Raw genomic sequence first — 16,463 nt, forward strand, 5'->3', positions numbered from 1 at the left:
CACTGATTTCTTTGTAGAACAACAAATGTATCAGACTTTCCCTTCACAATAATAAAACTCAGACTTTTTTCGAAAATAGGAGAAATATTGAACTCTGTAATTGTCAAGGATCATACGATTAGTAGAAGCGATACTAGCGTCGCTGTTAAAACACGTGCCGCGCGAAATACACTCGAAGAATGAACCGACTGGCAGTAAGTCTATGCGCTTTTGTGGTTTCAAAAGCGACCACCAGCATCCTGTCTACAAGGAATCACGTGATTAATCTTTTGTACACGCACACGTGGTGGTATGGGTATAATGTGTCATATACGTGTGACGTCCCATTGCAAGAGGTTAGAATGGAATAAACCTCACTGACCGATATTCTTTTTTCCTGCTGTTCGATCATTAAAAGACGAAGCATCATTAATGGGAATCCTGGAAAAAATCGCGCCACGTAATAGGAAAGAGAGAGACGGAGAAGAAAGTTAAGGAGAAGCTGAAGAGAGACAGAAAGTGGTAGAAACCCAGTTCCGAAGGGAAGTTCTTCTACTATTATTCATAAAAGTGGTTGGAAAGTAGGGGAAGTTTCATTCTAGTGGAAATATTTTACTGGATTTAATTCTAGGAGAAACGGATTTCCTTATGCATTTGGGACTCTATAGTCGAAGATATTAATTTCTTTGTTATAAACTCCCGACTTTTAATCGATTAGAACAATCGACCTATAACGTACAACGTAAAATATATTACATGTAAGCAATTATAATTAAAGTAATAAATGAAAAGAAATGGATATATGATTATGTTTCTTTCTAAATATAAGTCAATATAGAAGAGTCTTTTTATAGCAAAGAAAATGGGGGTATAATCTAAATATAATTCATAATTGTCGTATTTCGTCGAGTCTCTTTGGTTAATTTGCAAAAACACAAGGAATATGAAACTTGTCACTTTGATAATTGTTTGATAATTGAAAATAGAAAATATTCTATATTACGCAGAAAAATACTGTATGTCTTTTTTTTAAACGATTTGTTATACATATATAATGTACACTGCAGCTTATAAATATTAGAGCACTCGGTATAAATTTATCATTTATCATTTCATTTGTGTCATATGTATTTTATAATATAAAATGTTAAATAAAGTAAAATCTGCTAGAGTTTTCTGTAATCACTAAATTGCTTGTGTTATACTGAGCTTGTACTCCTTAATTCGTCATGCAAGTATTATGTTATATTATATAATAATCTATACAAATATATAATAATCTATGCATAATATAGTTACAGAAATTACAGCATAATTAATCAATTCGTTAGGAATATCAATCGTTTGAAAGAAAAATTCAATGTTCTTTCAATTTTTCATTCATGGATAAAGTTAATAATAAAGTTAGGTAATCTTTAAGGAAGGAAATATTGATAGAGAGCAATAAATCTGATAACTGATACATTGTATTATTTTAGTGTTAAAAATGCACCGTATTATCTATCTATAACGATAAAGCGATGAGGTCACGAACAATTGCATCTGTTTCCATGGAAAACTAATAAATATTACTGTTCAAACATTTGCAAAGTGTCATATGACAGCTGCAATTACCTATATATTTGATGGCTGGCGTGTCCTCATTATCTATTTATAACGCAATGGTTAAAAAGTTTCTAGTGACATAGAAAATGATGATATGCCTAATGATATTCACATTTAAATGTCTTAAAATTTTTTAAATACCATTTATGTTCGATCGAAAGATCATAAAAATATCTTTTACTTAGAAGGGGATGGTTTCTATACTGATAAAAAAAATTGAGAATAAACGTTTTTTTATAAACTCGTAAATAAATTCAAATCATACTCCTTGGGTATTGTCCGATTTTTCAAATTTCATTAAATGCAATTTCGGTCAACCTACAGAAAATCTATCACATAACTTAATTGGATATTTTCCAACTTTTTTATTTATATGTATAAATCACATGCTATTTTAAATAACGACAATAGCAACAACAATAATAGGAGAAAAAAGTAGTCAAGATCTGATGACTAAAAGGAAGAAGAAGAAAACGAAGAGATAAAAAGATAATTGTTTATAGAAACACGTTGTACTTTTAATATAAATTGCTTATCAAGGTATCTGGATGTAATATGAAAGTGACGATTATTATCGTCTCATCTTACCATATTTGATATTTCGAGTTTACATTCGAAGCAGATTTTGTAATACAACCTAATTAATACATTCGCATTGTTTGAACGTTAGTAGACACGACATCCCTAGTTTATATCACTATGAAACCTCAATGATGCGAGAACATAAACAGTTTGCAATATATCGACATTAAACGTGCCGCAGAAACGCACACGTATTGATGAGTAACGCAACATTGCTGAAAACCAGATTACGTGGCAACGAACTGATGTAAATTAAATCGTCGCATCAAGCACGAACTTGCAACATTAGTTATATTCTCGCTCGATGAAACAGTGTTTCCAGTAAGATGACAAGGAGTAGGATTACACAACTGTTCCGTCTATTATGATACATTTGAAACGACCTTGATACTAATATGCAATTCGTTTAAAATATCCTATTTCATCAATACGAACGCAGAAGGTTGTACGACAGACGAATAATTTCCAATGACGATCGGTTGATCGTAAACTGGTAAAACGTATTATTAATGTTTCGATTGTTTTAATTAAAATACCTATATCGATAATAATAACCTGGGTTAATAATTTAGAAAAGTAAATTAGATGTTTATTGTTGTACAAAGGTGTTTAGTTATTTCTATGTACGGTAGAACTTTGTTGATATGTATGAACCTGTCGAGGGGCAAGTGTAACACGAGTTCATCTATTTCTCTGCACTATCTGATAATGTTTCGTTGAGTAAATGGGAGTTTATGTTCACACAGGAGGATTCCATGAAACATTCGCTGTCAAATACATAATAATATTGCAAACTTGCATCAATTACAGAGCACGAGAGCGTGTCACGTAACGCGTACCCTACTGTTTATATCTTGTTGTTAGACTTTAAGTGAATCGAGGCTCGATGGTAGTTCAGATAATAATAAGAGCTCAAGTTGAAATTCAGATAATCAGGCACTATTGCAATTTCGTTTATACAAACGAAGTTCCACTGTATATACATTTGGTTGATAAGATATACTGATAACAATGATTTGAAGTAGCTAAAGACTATAATTAACGTTTATCTCGCAAGAGTTTCGAATATTCGATAAAAGAAAAAAGGGAGAAACGGTAAGGATATAGCGAGACAGGGAATGCAAATGTGTTTAACGCGATCGATATAATCGCACCTAAGCAGATTCGTTTGGATCTCGACGTCGGGCACGTTGCTGTCTAACATTTTCGCAATTTCACGTCAATGAGTCATAAGACAAAATTGCACGTGATACGGCGGGAAAATACACCTCGTTTGCAAACGTGCGTGTTGGCCTATTGCTCGAACATATCTTGCAAATGATCGACTTTTTCACATGTGACACACGCCTGGTAATTTCACGTTTTTACCTGAGAACAGCGCGCCTAACATGCGTAAACCGCGAAGCGGCGCGATCGTTGTTGTCATTCTCGCTACACCTGTCGAGTCGCACACGCATCGCGTGTGAAAGCCGCTTTGTTTCGAGGAAAGCGAGTCTCGATCGATGGAATTCAAATGTAACGAGAACTCTCGTTTACTTTTCGCCATTTCGCGCTTGCGTTTCATCGCTCGCTTATATATATCGTTGTCGTTTTAATCCTCGAAACAACTAATATCGAAGGAAATCACGTTGATCCCGTCATGGGTTTCCAGCTACTATTTACCAAATTCCAGCTGCTACATAGTGTTTTAAATTTCAGACACGAATAAAGATATTTATTATTAATTGTATTTAGCATCATGTGCAGAAATTTCGCTTCTCTAAGTAGAATGTGTTCTCTAAGTAGAAATTTTCTTTGCTTGTCTACTAAATTGTTGCTAAATACGTATACGATCATGTATACATGTGTAGCTGTTTAATTCTGTTAATGTATTACTACACTATATATAATCATCGTATACGATCATATACGTATGGCCATCATTTAATGTATTTAACGTATTACTACACCATATGGTGAAATGTCCCTGTAATCCCAATGGTGAAACAAATCACCCGATTAGAATATCATTGAAAATGCTAGAAGCCTGATCGCATTATCTGCGTATAAATTTTTGATCACTGTATTATTCGATTTGACAACGAAAATTTAGGATGTTTAACAAAGTAACGAGGACACAAAAGTATTGCATACTGAATATGTAATAGAGGCACAGGAAAGAACACAAATTATTGATATGCAGCTATTTGTAGAACTTCGTAGCAATTAATAAGCTTTGTTATTAAAATTGCCTCAATTTTATTCACACGATAGCTTTACTTGTCACGCGTTGATTTAAATCTACATGATTCATGCGAACCCTTTGCTTGTGATTGATTGCTGTTGTTGGCAATGGTGCTTTATTCGGCACTTGGGGTGGTTTGATATTAACTCTGAATTGGAATCATTGGGTTACAGGTTACTACGACAATTATTAGTTCGAATTAAAGTAAATTACGATAAAACTCCGTTTATTTCAATCCACTGAAGGATAAACAATCTACGCAACGAGGGTTCATAAACAGTTCCACATTACGTTTTACATTGAAAGTATTGATCTTCTAAACTCTACCGATTAAATATTTTTTACCCTTTTTCGTGAAAATTAGAAGCCCTCGAAGTCTTAGACTCATTTCTTTTTTCAACATTCTATACGTATATTTCATTTTATAATCTACACAAGTCAGATTTCTTAATACAGAAACAAATGTTGATTTATTGACAATCATGTTTCAAACGTTTATCTTTAAAAGTCTTGGACTCGTTCTTGGACTCGACGTTGCATGTGTATACTTCCTTTTAGCAACTACAAAAATCAGGACTCTTAATGGTTTAACGAACCAATGTCCATTCATTCTCAATTACGTTTCGAAAGATCTCAGGGAGGAGAATTTTTTCCATCGGAATAAAAGTTGGAGGAATACTGAATTTTCATTTGAAATCTCTGAGGCAACCTCTTTAAAGTTTACCGTTGCTACCATCGCGTGATCAATACTCTCTGCTTGGTGTACAGTTTGCTACGGAGGTCTACATTCTCTGCCAATCCCTCACCCTCAGCCGGAGAAGGAGGAAAAGAGGGTGTACGCTCCGGTGCGCAAAATCCGCCACTGATACACCACAGTAACGATTTTATCGCTTTCGAGATATGTCTCTTCGTCATTTTCCAAGAACCTGATCAATTCCTCCCTATGATCGGTGAACAGAAACAGATTTCCTCGATGTACGTTCGTTGGCGATTACGATAAAATTGATCGTTAATTCAATATTTATAGTTATTTCGATATTAACGTTTGTTGTAGCATTCGCAACCAATCGTATGATTACATGAAAGATAAATTCGTTTCGATCCATGCGTTACAAGCAGATTATGGATGTTCGTGAAAATTTATGATTTCATAAACGTAATTATAGGAATGAAAGGAAAACAAAAATATATTTTCTCCAATATGAAATATTTGAGTACTTTCGTGTACTATATGTAATCCATGTATTTTCGTACGTTAAAGTACACGCACAAATATCCGTAATCGAATTATAAATAAATGATCTACGTGTTATTTAAATGCTAAGTTGCTTCAGAGAGAATATTAAAAAGTAGAAGAAAGAATAATATATATATATTTTATTTTATTTATAATATTACATTTTATAACGTAACTGTTATTTAACGAATTTTAATCTTTTTTTTTCGTGTTCCAGAAATACAAACTCTAATCGTTTAAAAGATATGAAATAAAACATATTGATATCTAAGTATTTATAAACCTGTCATTTCTGGTTCTTGCAATCTATTCGAGTAGGTAGGAAAACATTGAGTAGTTTAAGTGGTACACGCCTACGGTGATCAGACAACTGTTCGTAAAAATTATACCTCGTAATTATACCGTCATCGTAGGGGAACGGCCGGGTTACATTTTGCGATAGACTATCAATTACCACAGATAGAAATCGATGGCAACAAATAGAACAATTTATAACTTGTAAAATTTTAAGATACGAAAAAATACAAAGTACCTTTTAAATGTATAAAAAATAATATATAGTTTGTAAAACAATAAAGTCGAATCTGTGTAAAATTTTTCTGGAAATCTGTCATAATTTTACGTTATAAAATTTCGTCGATTAATTTAATTCCCAAAAAGTATCGTAATATTAAATATTAGCTTTTTTCAAATATTTCTAACATTAAATATTAATTCTTTGAAAGCAATAACATATGAGAAAAACTCTTCAGATTCTCAAATCTTTTCCTACGTAAGGAATTCCAGTTCGATACAGTTGTTCTGTGAATGGAATTTTAGACACAAGAAGCCACTGTGTTTCCATGATATTTCCTCGGTATTTGAAAACATGTATCGATTATTCCCGTGATTCTAAGTATTCGCATTCGATATATCTTGTTTCTTTCACGTCATCAATCTTACGAATCCGTGACTTAACCCGTAAAGGAGGAATTCAAGCTGAAATAATAATGTGTGCTTTCATGCGTGCTTACAGAACCGTAAGAACACGTTATGTTTTGCTCTCTACGAATTATTTACAATCGCTAATCTACCAAAAATATTAGAAAATCCTGATATTATATTCAGAGTAGTATATTATTATTCCAAATTACATGAAAGATTCTTAACGAAAATAATTCTATTTATTAATTCACCTGGATATTCGTATAATTTCGATTTATAGAAATTTATCAAGAAAAAGAAAAAAAAAAATTAAGAAAGAAAGAAAGAAAAAGAGTAAAAAATGCTAGAATTTTTCAACGACAATTCGATCGTATCTCACATTGTTAATTAAGTTCGTTTAACATTTGTACGTATTTACTAGTGAATTTATAGCCTTCGTACCGCCTAACAAAGAACTTGTTTAACGAGCGTCCCAAATACAGAAAGTAAACCTGTGGAAGCGCGGCAATTTGCTGTGTTAATCTTCGGAAGTAACGTCTAGTCCAAAAGAAAACATTGTGGATGCGATTAAAATAATCGAAAGAATAATTATTGACAATTAAATCGTGCTTGATAATAATTGCTAAACGAGTTTAGACGATAATTTCGCGGAAATCGAATGTTTATTCTCGCGACCAAATATTTTCGTTGTCGTGGTTCATGAAACGTGTAAAAAATTGAAATTTATATTGGTATTATTTTAAGTACTAGCAGCGACATTATTTTTCAAAAGTAATTAAAAATATAATTCCTATTATCTTGAAATTTTAATTAAACCGTCGAAGAGGAGTTGCATCGTTGATTGAAAACCAAAAAGCACGGTGTTTAACAGCCCTTTTAAGAACTATAACAAGCTTAAAACGGTAACTAGAGTATAACGAGATTAAAGTTGAAAGAAGCGGTTAGCTCGGTTCAGTGTTTATGGATATATTAGAAAGCTCTATTCGTTTCATATCGTAAGTAAAATTACGTGCATAAATAGAAGTTAACATTTTAACGTTGATTTCACCAGAATTTCACCAGATATTACATCCCAAAAATCTGTTTTATATGGAACGGTTTATGAAAAATGACTAATAGATACGTTCGATAATAAAACGATCACGGATAGACCGATAATTTCTATGGAATAAGAAAGAAAAGAAATTGATATAGATGCTCCTAATTTATTTCCCGCGTAATTTAACTTCGTGCTACTTCACTCGCTATCACAGACCTATCTAGAATTTTTATCACGGATCTCGACTGTCGCAGGCACGTTGCATCAATATTCTACGAACTCTGTAAAAGTTGTTGTCTAAAGTAAATTCAGTTTATTTAAACAAGCGTATCGATATTTATCTGCCGATCACGTGCCATTCGAAAGGACATTGGAATCGGTTCACTTTCGCGATTAACGTTCCACCCTATGCACAATGACTGCACGACATCATTAATCTATCGTAACAATCGCACGTGACGCACTAGAGATTCATTTTTAAGAAAACATTCGCTTCCTCGTTCGCATTAAACGACCGTTTCTCAAGAAGAATATGTTTCAATGAAAAAAGACAATGGCCACCTGAAAGTTTGTTTAACAAAGAAAAGGACAACACTGAGCACATTTCACATTTAATTACCTTCTTGTGTAAACAGCAACTGCGATACGCACACGCTCCTATCGGTACAAATTCCAGCGGGAAGAATATTCCTTGCAAGCACAGACGAAGAACATGCACCTTCGATTGCGTCTTCAAGATCACGCGCTTCAAATTCGCATTCTTTCTGCCGCGTTTCTAATCCATCTGTCTCTGATCCACTCACTCTAAACGATATCAACCGAGTTATCTACATTGAAAACGTTCCCTCGTACGTTTCCGTTTTACGGGAGAAAATGTTCCTCGGGAAAAAGGAAGAATGAAACTGTGAACACCGTCGCGGATTTTAAAGGGTTCGTTTGCTCATGGCGACCGATTCGACGAGACGAGACGAGACGAGAAACAAGGACTAAAAGCTGGATGCGCACCTTCGAGTTTTCAGGCCGATGAATCGTTCAATGTGCTGCAAGCTCGTTTTTTCGTGGTGCGAACATAATACCGTACGTCTTGGCCGATGACCAAGCCTGCAATGAACATATAATTCGCACTGAGGAACCGATGCCCCGGCCACCAGACGTATCATTGGCTATACATAGCACGCGTCGCGACGCGCAGACGCCGGGCATCTCTGCCCTTTTGCTATAGTTCGATAAACAATTTCACTGTTTCGTATTCGCCGACTTGCCGATGGAAAAATGCAAAAAGGAAGTATTAATACAAGGGGGTGACTCGCTGTACGATTAGGAAGCGATGAATGAGTTTAATCGACAGAGATTTGCCTCTGCGTCAGTGAACAGATCTTCTTCTTCTTATTTAACCCTTTCGAGATTCATTGGACGACGTATGTCAACTTTTCATTTTGACAAAAATAATGCAATCTAAGGTAACTTTGTTTCTACAGACTGCTAGATCGTTATGAATTTTTCTTATTAAACATCTAGTAATATAACAGTGAATGTTATTTTGTGGAAACTAACGATACTCGATCTAATTTTGTTTACAAGCATTATATTATTGCATAGGAATGAGTTTGGATTTTTCTTTTTTAAAGCAAATAAATATAATTAAGGAAAATACGAATTGGACATGTTGAAAAATTTGCTGAATGTTGTTACATAGAATACATAATTATTGGTTATACATTTATTAAACAAATACAAATTTATTATACGTACGAACCTACAGTGAAGTTTTCTTTTACTTGTTGTTAAAAATGCAAAAAGTTTTTTCTCCTTGTTTCTTTTTGTTTTATAAAAATATATATGGTACGCATATTTAATATGTATTCGTTATTTAGAATATAAAAATTATTATTCTTTCTTTGATCCAAGTCTTTCAAACAACTCAATTCACAATGAATTGCTTCGCGAGAAATTAATTGAAAACGGTTTAAGGCTTCTCGATATGAAGTAAGAAAATGAATTTTATTTTCGTTTACTATTTCGATTAGGTAACGTACTAATAACAGAATATGTACAAAACACTCAAGGAAACTAGAACAAAGGACAAGAATAAACAAAGAACAATTATACACGATTATTTCAAGCAATATAATTATACCTGTTAACTCCAAGTAAGATATTTCGTAGAGAATTCGTTTCCTACAAAAACTTAAAGAACAATTGTAATACGAATTTTACAAAAAAAAGTTCAAGTAACTGACATTAAACTAATGACATTTGTCTGTCTAAAAACAATTTTTTTTTCCTAAAAGTAAGTTATACCGTTTCGAAGAATAAATTTGAATTAATTCTACTGTTGAAGTTGTTATAAATTTGTCTATATAACAAGTTGGAAATAAATGTGTGTTAACCGATTAACAAATCAAGCTATCACATAGGATATTAATTTTTTAAAAAATCAATGATCGATTTTAAATAAATAAATATTAGTGCTAACGAGTGAAATCAATGGGAAAAGAAGTTCCCCTTTTCTTTTTCGAGGTGTTAATGACCCAGATAAGTGCCAGTGACTTCGAAGATGTAGAGCTCGTGGAAATAGAATTCCTAGCGTTGGCTCAATGTTGTTGGCCTAATATTTTTCAAACAACGCGAGGGACAAGGGAACCTGACGTACAGCAAATTCTTTCGAATTCCATTGAGCAAACGATAGGTCGACAGCAACGATTAGATTAGTGTTCTCATCGGTATAAATCAATTGTTCTGCCAAAAATGGGGCTAAAATTTGCGTTGAATCGACTCTTCGAGTTGCTGGCCTTCAACCTTGCGCCAATGCATCTACGATTAGAGTCAATGCACCTTTGTCAATGGGACGTAGAACGCTTATCGTAAAAAGGTACATACATACTTGTGTGTATATCAATATAGTTACTTTCAGTTTCGTTGAAAAAGTTTCGCAATTTCATATTTATCGTGTGTTCAAATTCCCGGATTTGTTTGGGTGATACTTTCATTTTGAGAATTGCGTAACGCAAGTTAAGTTAAGTTCAATTCTTATAAATCTTTTTCTTTCCGCCACATCATATTGTATCGAAATCATATTGTTTGCGAAAGTAGACTTGAATTAATTTTAGAATTAAAATTATTAGTCGATCTTTATATCGATAAATATTCATAAATTCTAAATAATTGCTTCGCCTACGGTTTATTTGATTTTAAAGAAACGAAATGAAAATTATTAAATTAAAAAACTACTGTCAGATCACGGATGTCTGTGCAAATTCTTATTTTTTAGAAACACAAGTAAAGAAAGAAGCAAGAACCTCGAGCAAAGATTCGTTGCCCTCGTTAAAGAACCCTAAAGAGTATCATACTTTAATCATCTCATTATTTTTTGTATTTTGCATCTTTAGATTTCCCATAAATGTTTAAACATCCAATCTACTCGTTATCGATGTTTATAATATGTACGTGAAAAATTCCCAACGATTGTTTACTTTCCACATATATTTCATTTAACTGCTGTATCTTCCGTGTTTTCTTTCTGTTTTCCTTTTTCGTTTAGTAGTCGTATTTCTTATCGTATAATATGTATAGAATTGATGTACTATGTGACATCAGTAGAAACAGATGGTTCGAAACTGTGAACAAAATACGAGTGGAGAACAGTGAAAGAGGAGAAGGAAATCGAGATACGAATACATGCGTGTAAGGAAATTGATTGATAAGGACAGCAACTTCCTGGACTTCCTTATGATTCATTCTGTGCATTACGTATATAATTTAGAAACCTAACAGTCTCCCACGGAAGTTTACTTTGGAATCTTGCTTCCTGTTTTCCTACGGTTTAGTGATCTGCTCAAAATATATTACGAATAAGTAACAATTTGCGAGAAAATTGAAAAATAAAATAAAAATAATTGAAAAATTACTCGTTCAATTCTATCGACAAAAGATTGCATTTGTAGTGTCATTCGTACATTACAATTTTTATAGTTAAAAAATGAGTTTGTATACATTAATAATCAAGATAATATATAGAATAACAATATTGCAATATTCTATAATTATATGAGTTTTCGTTAATTTATGTGTTTTAGATAAATAAACAGTTATGTGTGTTAGGTCCTAAATATAGAATTAAAATTACCGCTAATCCAGGAACGTGGAGAACGCTCCCTTAGTCAATAGCAGCCTCTTTGATGTAATCGTTTGAACACAACTCACAGCGCAATTGCCTATTTGCTTAATTACAATTACTTCCCCTTACACTGGCAATAATTCGATATTATCAGTATGATTACGATAAATGAGACTAGAATCCTATAAATTGAGTTGTACATACGTATATTTTATCTTGAAAATTTCTATTTTGCCAAATCGAAGAATATTCAAATATTATATACAAATATTATTACATTTATTGTTAAAAAATCTCTGTTCCGAAAGAGTTAACTGAAACAACGTTACAGTGACTGGTCCATGTTCCAACTCTCGCAACAGTGATACAAGAGTTTTATTAAAAGTCTTATCGAATTAACTTTAACTTGTCTAATATTTCTAAATCTTTTTTTATATTCTAGATATTAAGATATGCAAATGAAGAGTTGTCCTATAAAAATTGTTTGTTTTTTTGCGAACGTGTATCGTAAAAATGGGAAAGAACTATTGATCGAAGAATATGGGGACGTGTCTGACAGAATTAGGTCAAGGTACAAGATCCGGGGTTTAAAAGTTGTCCAGGGTCGATAGCATCCGCAGCGAAACGGAAGGCAGAAATAGTTGACCAGAACGTCACGTAGGGATCCCCCTAAGCCTTTAACCTTAATACGACGTTCTGGGTGAATTCGAGGGATCAAGAGTGCAGCAGCCTATTCTAAATTATATCGGATGAAAGCGATACAAAATAGAGTAAAATAAATAAACAGCAATTTATCTGTAATTGTAGCAGGATATATATGGTTGTTCGAAATTAAAGGAAAGAATGAAGCCTCTTGAGAGAGATTTTTTTTTTAGAATGAACGCGATAATGTAACAATACGGACAATGATGCACTTCAATTTTAGAAAATAAATTAAACGTAATTTTTAATATAAATCGCGCGATTCCACCAACAACGGTATCGTAAGTTTCAATAGATCTGAGAAAAATTATAAAAATTATAGCAGTTAATTTAGGATGTATTGTCCCATTACTCTCTAAACTCTGAAGAATTAAAATTAAATTTTCAATATAAATCGCGTAGTTCCATCAACAATGGTATCGTAAAGTTCAATATATCTGAGAAAAATTATAAAAATTATAGCAGTTAATTTAGGATGTATTGTCCCATTACTCTCTAAACTCTGAAGAATTAAAATTAAATTTTCAATATAAATCGCGTAGTTCCATCAACAATGGTATCGTAAAGTTCAATATATCTGAGAAAAATTATAAAAATTATAGCAGTTAATTTAGGATGTATTGTCCCATTACTCTTTAAACTCTGAAGAATTAAAATTAAATTTTCAATATAAATCGCGTAGTTCCATCAACAATGGTATCGTAAGGTTCAATATATCTGAGAAAAATTATAAAAATTATAGCAGTTAATTTAGGATGTATTGTCCCATTACTCTCTAAACTCTGAAGAATTAAAATTAAATTTTTAATATAAATCGTGCGGTTCCATCTACAACGGTATCGTAAGATTCAATAAATCTGAGAAAAATTATAAAAATTATAGCAGTTAATTTAGGATGTATTGTCCCATTACTCTCTAAACTCTGAAGAATTAAAATTAAATTTTCAATATAAATCGCGTAGTTCCATCAACAATGGTATCGTAAGGTTCAATATATCTGAGAAAAATTATAAAAATTATAGCAGTTAATTTAGGATGTATTGTCCCATTACTTTCCAAACTCTGAAGAATTAAATTGTAAAAGATACGAAGAAAATTTGCTGTCGCTTCCTCATTTTTTCATGAGATTACGATGTGAAGAAGAAACATGAAGGTAAGTATAAGAAAATGTAAAAAATATATAGAAAAGCTAGTTCGTCGAAAGTTTGTTATTGATTGTGCTTTCATCCTCGTTTGAGGATTAAAATCATAAGAAAGAAGAGAGGCATAAGAAACATATAGGAAAGCTATTAGCAGAAGTCTGCCGTTAACTATATTTATACTTTTATTGACTTCTCCGTTTTTATGGCATTATATGGCCAAAGAGATGCAATGGAAGATAAACGAAGAAGAAAATATACTTTTTAATATTAGGTCATTTACAAAGGAAGCATACGCTTGTTTTCCTGAATAAGTGAATTTATACCTCAGCATGAGAGAAATGAGAAAAATTGATATTATTAAAATGAATCTGAAACTGATTTAATAACGTATTAAATATTTTCATAAGCTTCGAACATTAAATATCTTCATGGAAGAAATTGTATTGATAAAAATTTCTTAAAAAGGCAACATATATATTTTTTTAATTTATTCTATAATCTGTAAATTTTCTGCTAACTTTTATGTTGATATTTAATTTATTATGTAAGCGTAAAATATTTCTTAGGCTGACTCTGTCGTTTGTGTTTTCAAAACACAACAAAAAAAATTGTTTTCGGTAAATCTCGAGATTATTTATCAATTCTCTGCAAGAAATCTTGACTGACGAGCGTATTAAATTTGTTCCTAAACATAATTTTTGTAAGTTCGCGCAATAGGATTTCAGGCACCTTCTTTCCCTTTTTTCTTTTTTTTTTTTTTTTTTTTTTTTTTTTTTGTTGCATTCAAGGCTAATTTGACTGGACTGTACGCTATGCCGAAGTATCTTATATAGTATACTGTATATGCCAAGTATACTATATATACCAAGTATACTATACAAAAAACATAGGATAACCGACAAAGAATGACATTACCTCATATACCTCATGGACGAGGCAACGAGCCCCTTGCATTTCTGTAGCAGAGTCATTCCTTTTCGTGACGGCGAACACGCTGTATCGTTGAATTCTAAGGTTGGCTGAACGTTTTAAAATAACGTCAATACAGCCGATGTTTTGTTGCGTAATCGAGATGTAGATATTTTTAAAACGTGTCTCTTACAGTTATTTAATGTATTATTTTTATATTAACATTTCATTTAAGATTTATAAATTTTCTCACTAAAGAAATATCATGCGTCGAAGAAACGAAAATAAGTCTATTTTTCCGATCTATTTTTTATTTTATTATATCATATTTTTCAATGTATTATATTATTCCAATATTTTGCTACACGATTTTTCACGTGTCTTTTCACGTGTTACACGTGTCTTAATATATTGTAACACGAGCTATCGATTGTAAATCCCAATATTTTGTCAATATAAGCTTACAGGTTTAAAAACCTGATATTTCGCAACGTGAGATGATTCGTATTTATATTTGGCGATAAAGAGCCAAAGATAAAGAGGTCTCACGCTCCCTAAGTAGTGAAGCATTGAGAAGAGTCAGACGCGCAGACACGATCGTAAACACAAAACACAGCATAATAATCAATGGCCTATCTGGACGTTAGAAGTACAATATTAATATTTTTGTAACCAGTGTTTCGTAAATAATATTTTAAATTATGCTGTTCCATAGATATATTATCAATATTATTGGCGAACATTTTTAAAACTTTCTTATATTTGTTTAGGAATTATAACACTGATATAATAAAATAAAATGAAATTACTGGAAATAAAAATAAATAAGTATTGGTCAATTTGTCTCGTATTGCATGATTTAGAGTTTAGTTTAAATTAAGTGATATATATGTATAATATTATTTTTATATAGGTATAATATTCTTGATTTACGTTATCCTATTGAAATTATTACTTCAGAATCGTAAGAATTAAGACGTATTTTTTCATATATATATTGGAATTATTAATTAACAAATAGAATAACCGAAAAATGTTCATAACGTGTAATAAGAACAGTGGCTCTTTGAATTCTATAATCGATCGCTTTTTAATATCAATATAAGTACATTTAGAAAACTGCTGTAGTAATTGATAACTCGAAGTATTGTAGTATTGATAACTCGAAAAACATTCATTTGATTAATATTCCTTCGCTAAGAATTAATTACTAGATTGCGTTGTAATATGTCTGGTACCAACAATAAATATTTTATGCAGACTCACATTTTTATAAACGCAATTAATGCAATGGAACCTAAATTTATTCGCCTGTATATATTATAATGAATATTATAAGTTATAAAATAATATACCCACATGTCCCACTAAATATTATAATATGATTTATCTTCGATATTTTATACGTTTCTCTATATTATATGCTTCCTATACAGGTTTCCACATTTAAATTTGCCATAAATCCACGAATATTTACTAATTACATTAAATTGCTTATAATATCGATTTACCTGTAAGTTCCACGATAAAATGCATTTTCCAATCTCTCAAGTAAATTCGCTTATGTGCATTTACCTATATTGCTAAAATATGATCTAAATGCTATTAAAAAGAAACTACATATATTTTTTTATTTATATCTCTATCACGTTTTTACTTGAACTCAGCTCTTCAAAGTTCACAGGTAAAAAATTCAGTTCTACGCATACGTCAGTCACGCAACGCACAATTTTGGACACTATTTTGTTCTACATTCACCAAAGTATCTCAACTGAAATGATTTTTCTTTTTCAAAATATCCCGAATCAAATCAACTTGTAAATATTTATATGTTGATACCCCATGTAAATTATTGAAGAAGATAAATCATGTGAATCACTATTGTTACAAGTCTGATTTCTTCATGATATACGCACTTTTCGATAATGTATTTTTTTAGCTCGAAGTGGACGATCCAGCTATTATTGATGGTGATCAACCACGCAAAAAAGGACTAAATAAAT

The sequence above is a fragment of the Bombus huntii genome, chromosome 1 (assembly GCF_024542735.1).
Source record: "Bombus huntii isolate Logan2020A chromosome 1, iyBomHunt1.1, whole genome shotgun sequence".
Classification (NCBI taxonomy): domain Eukaryota; kingdom Metazoa; phylum Arthropoda; class Insecta; order Hymenoptera; family Apidae; genus Bombus; species Bombus huntii.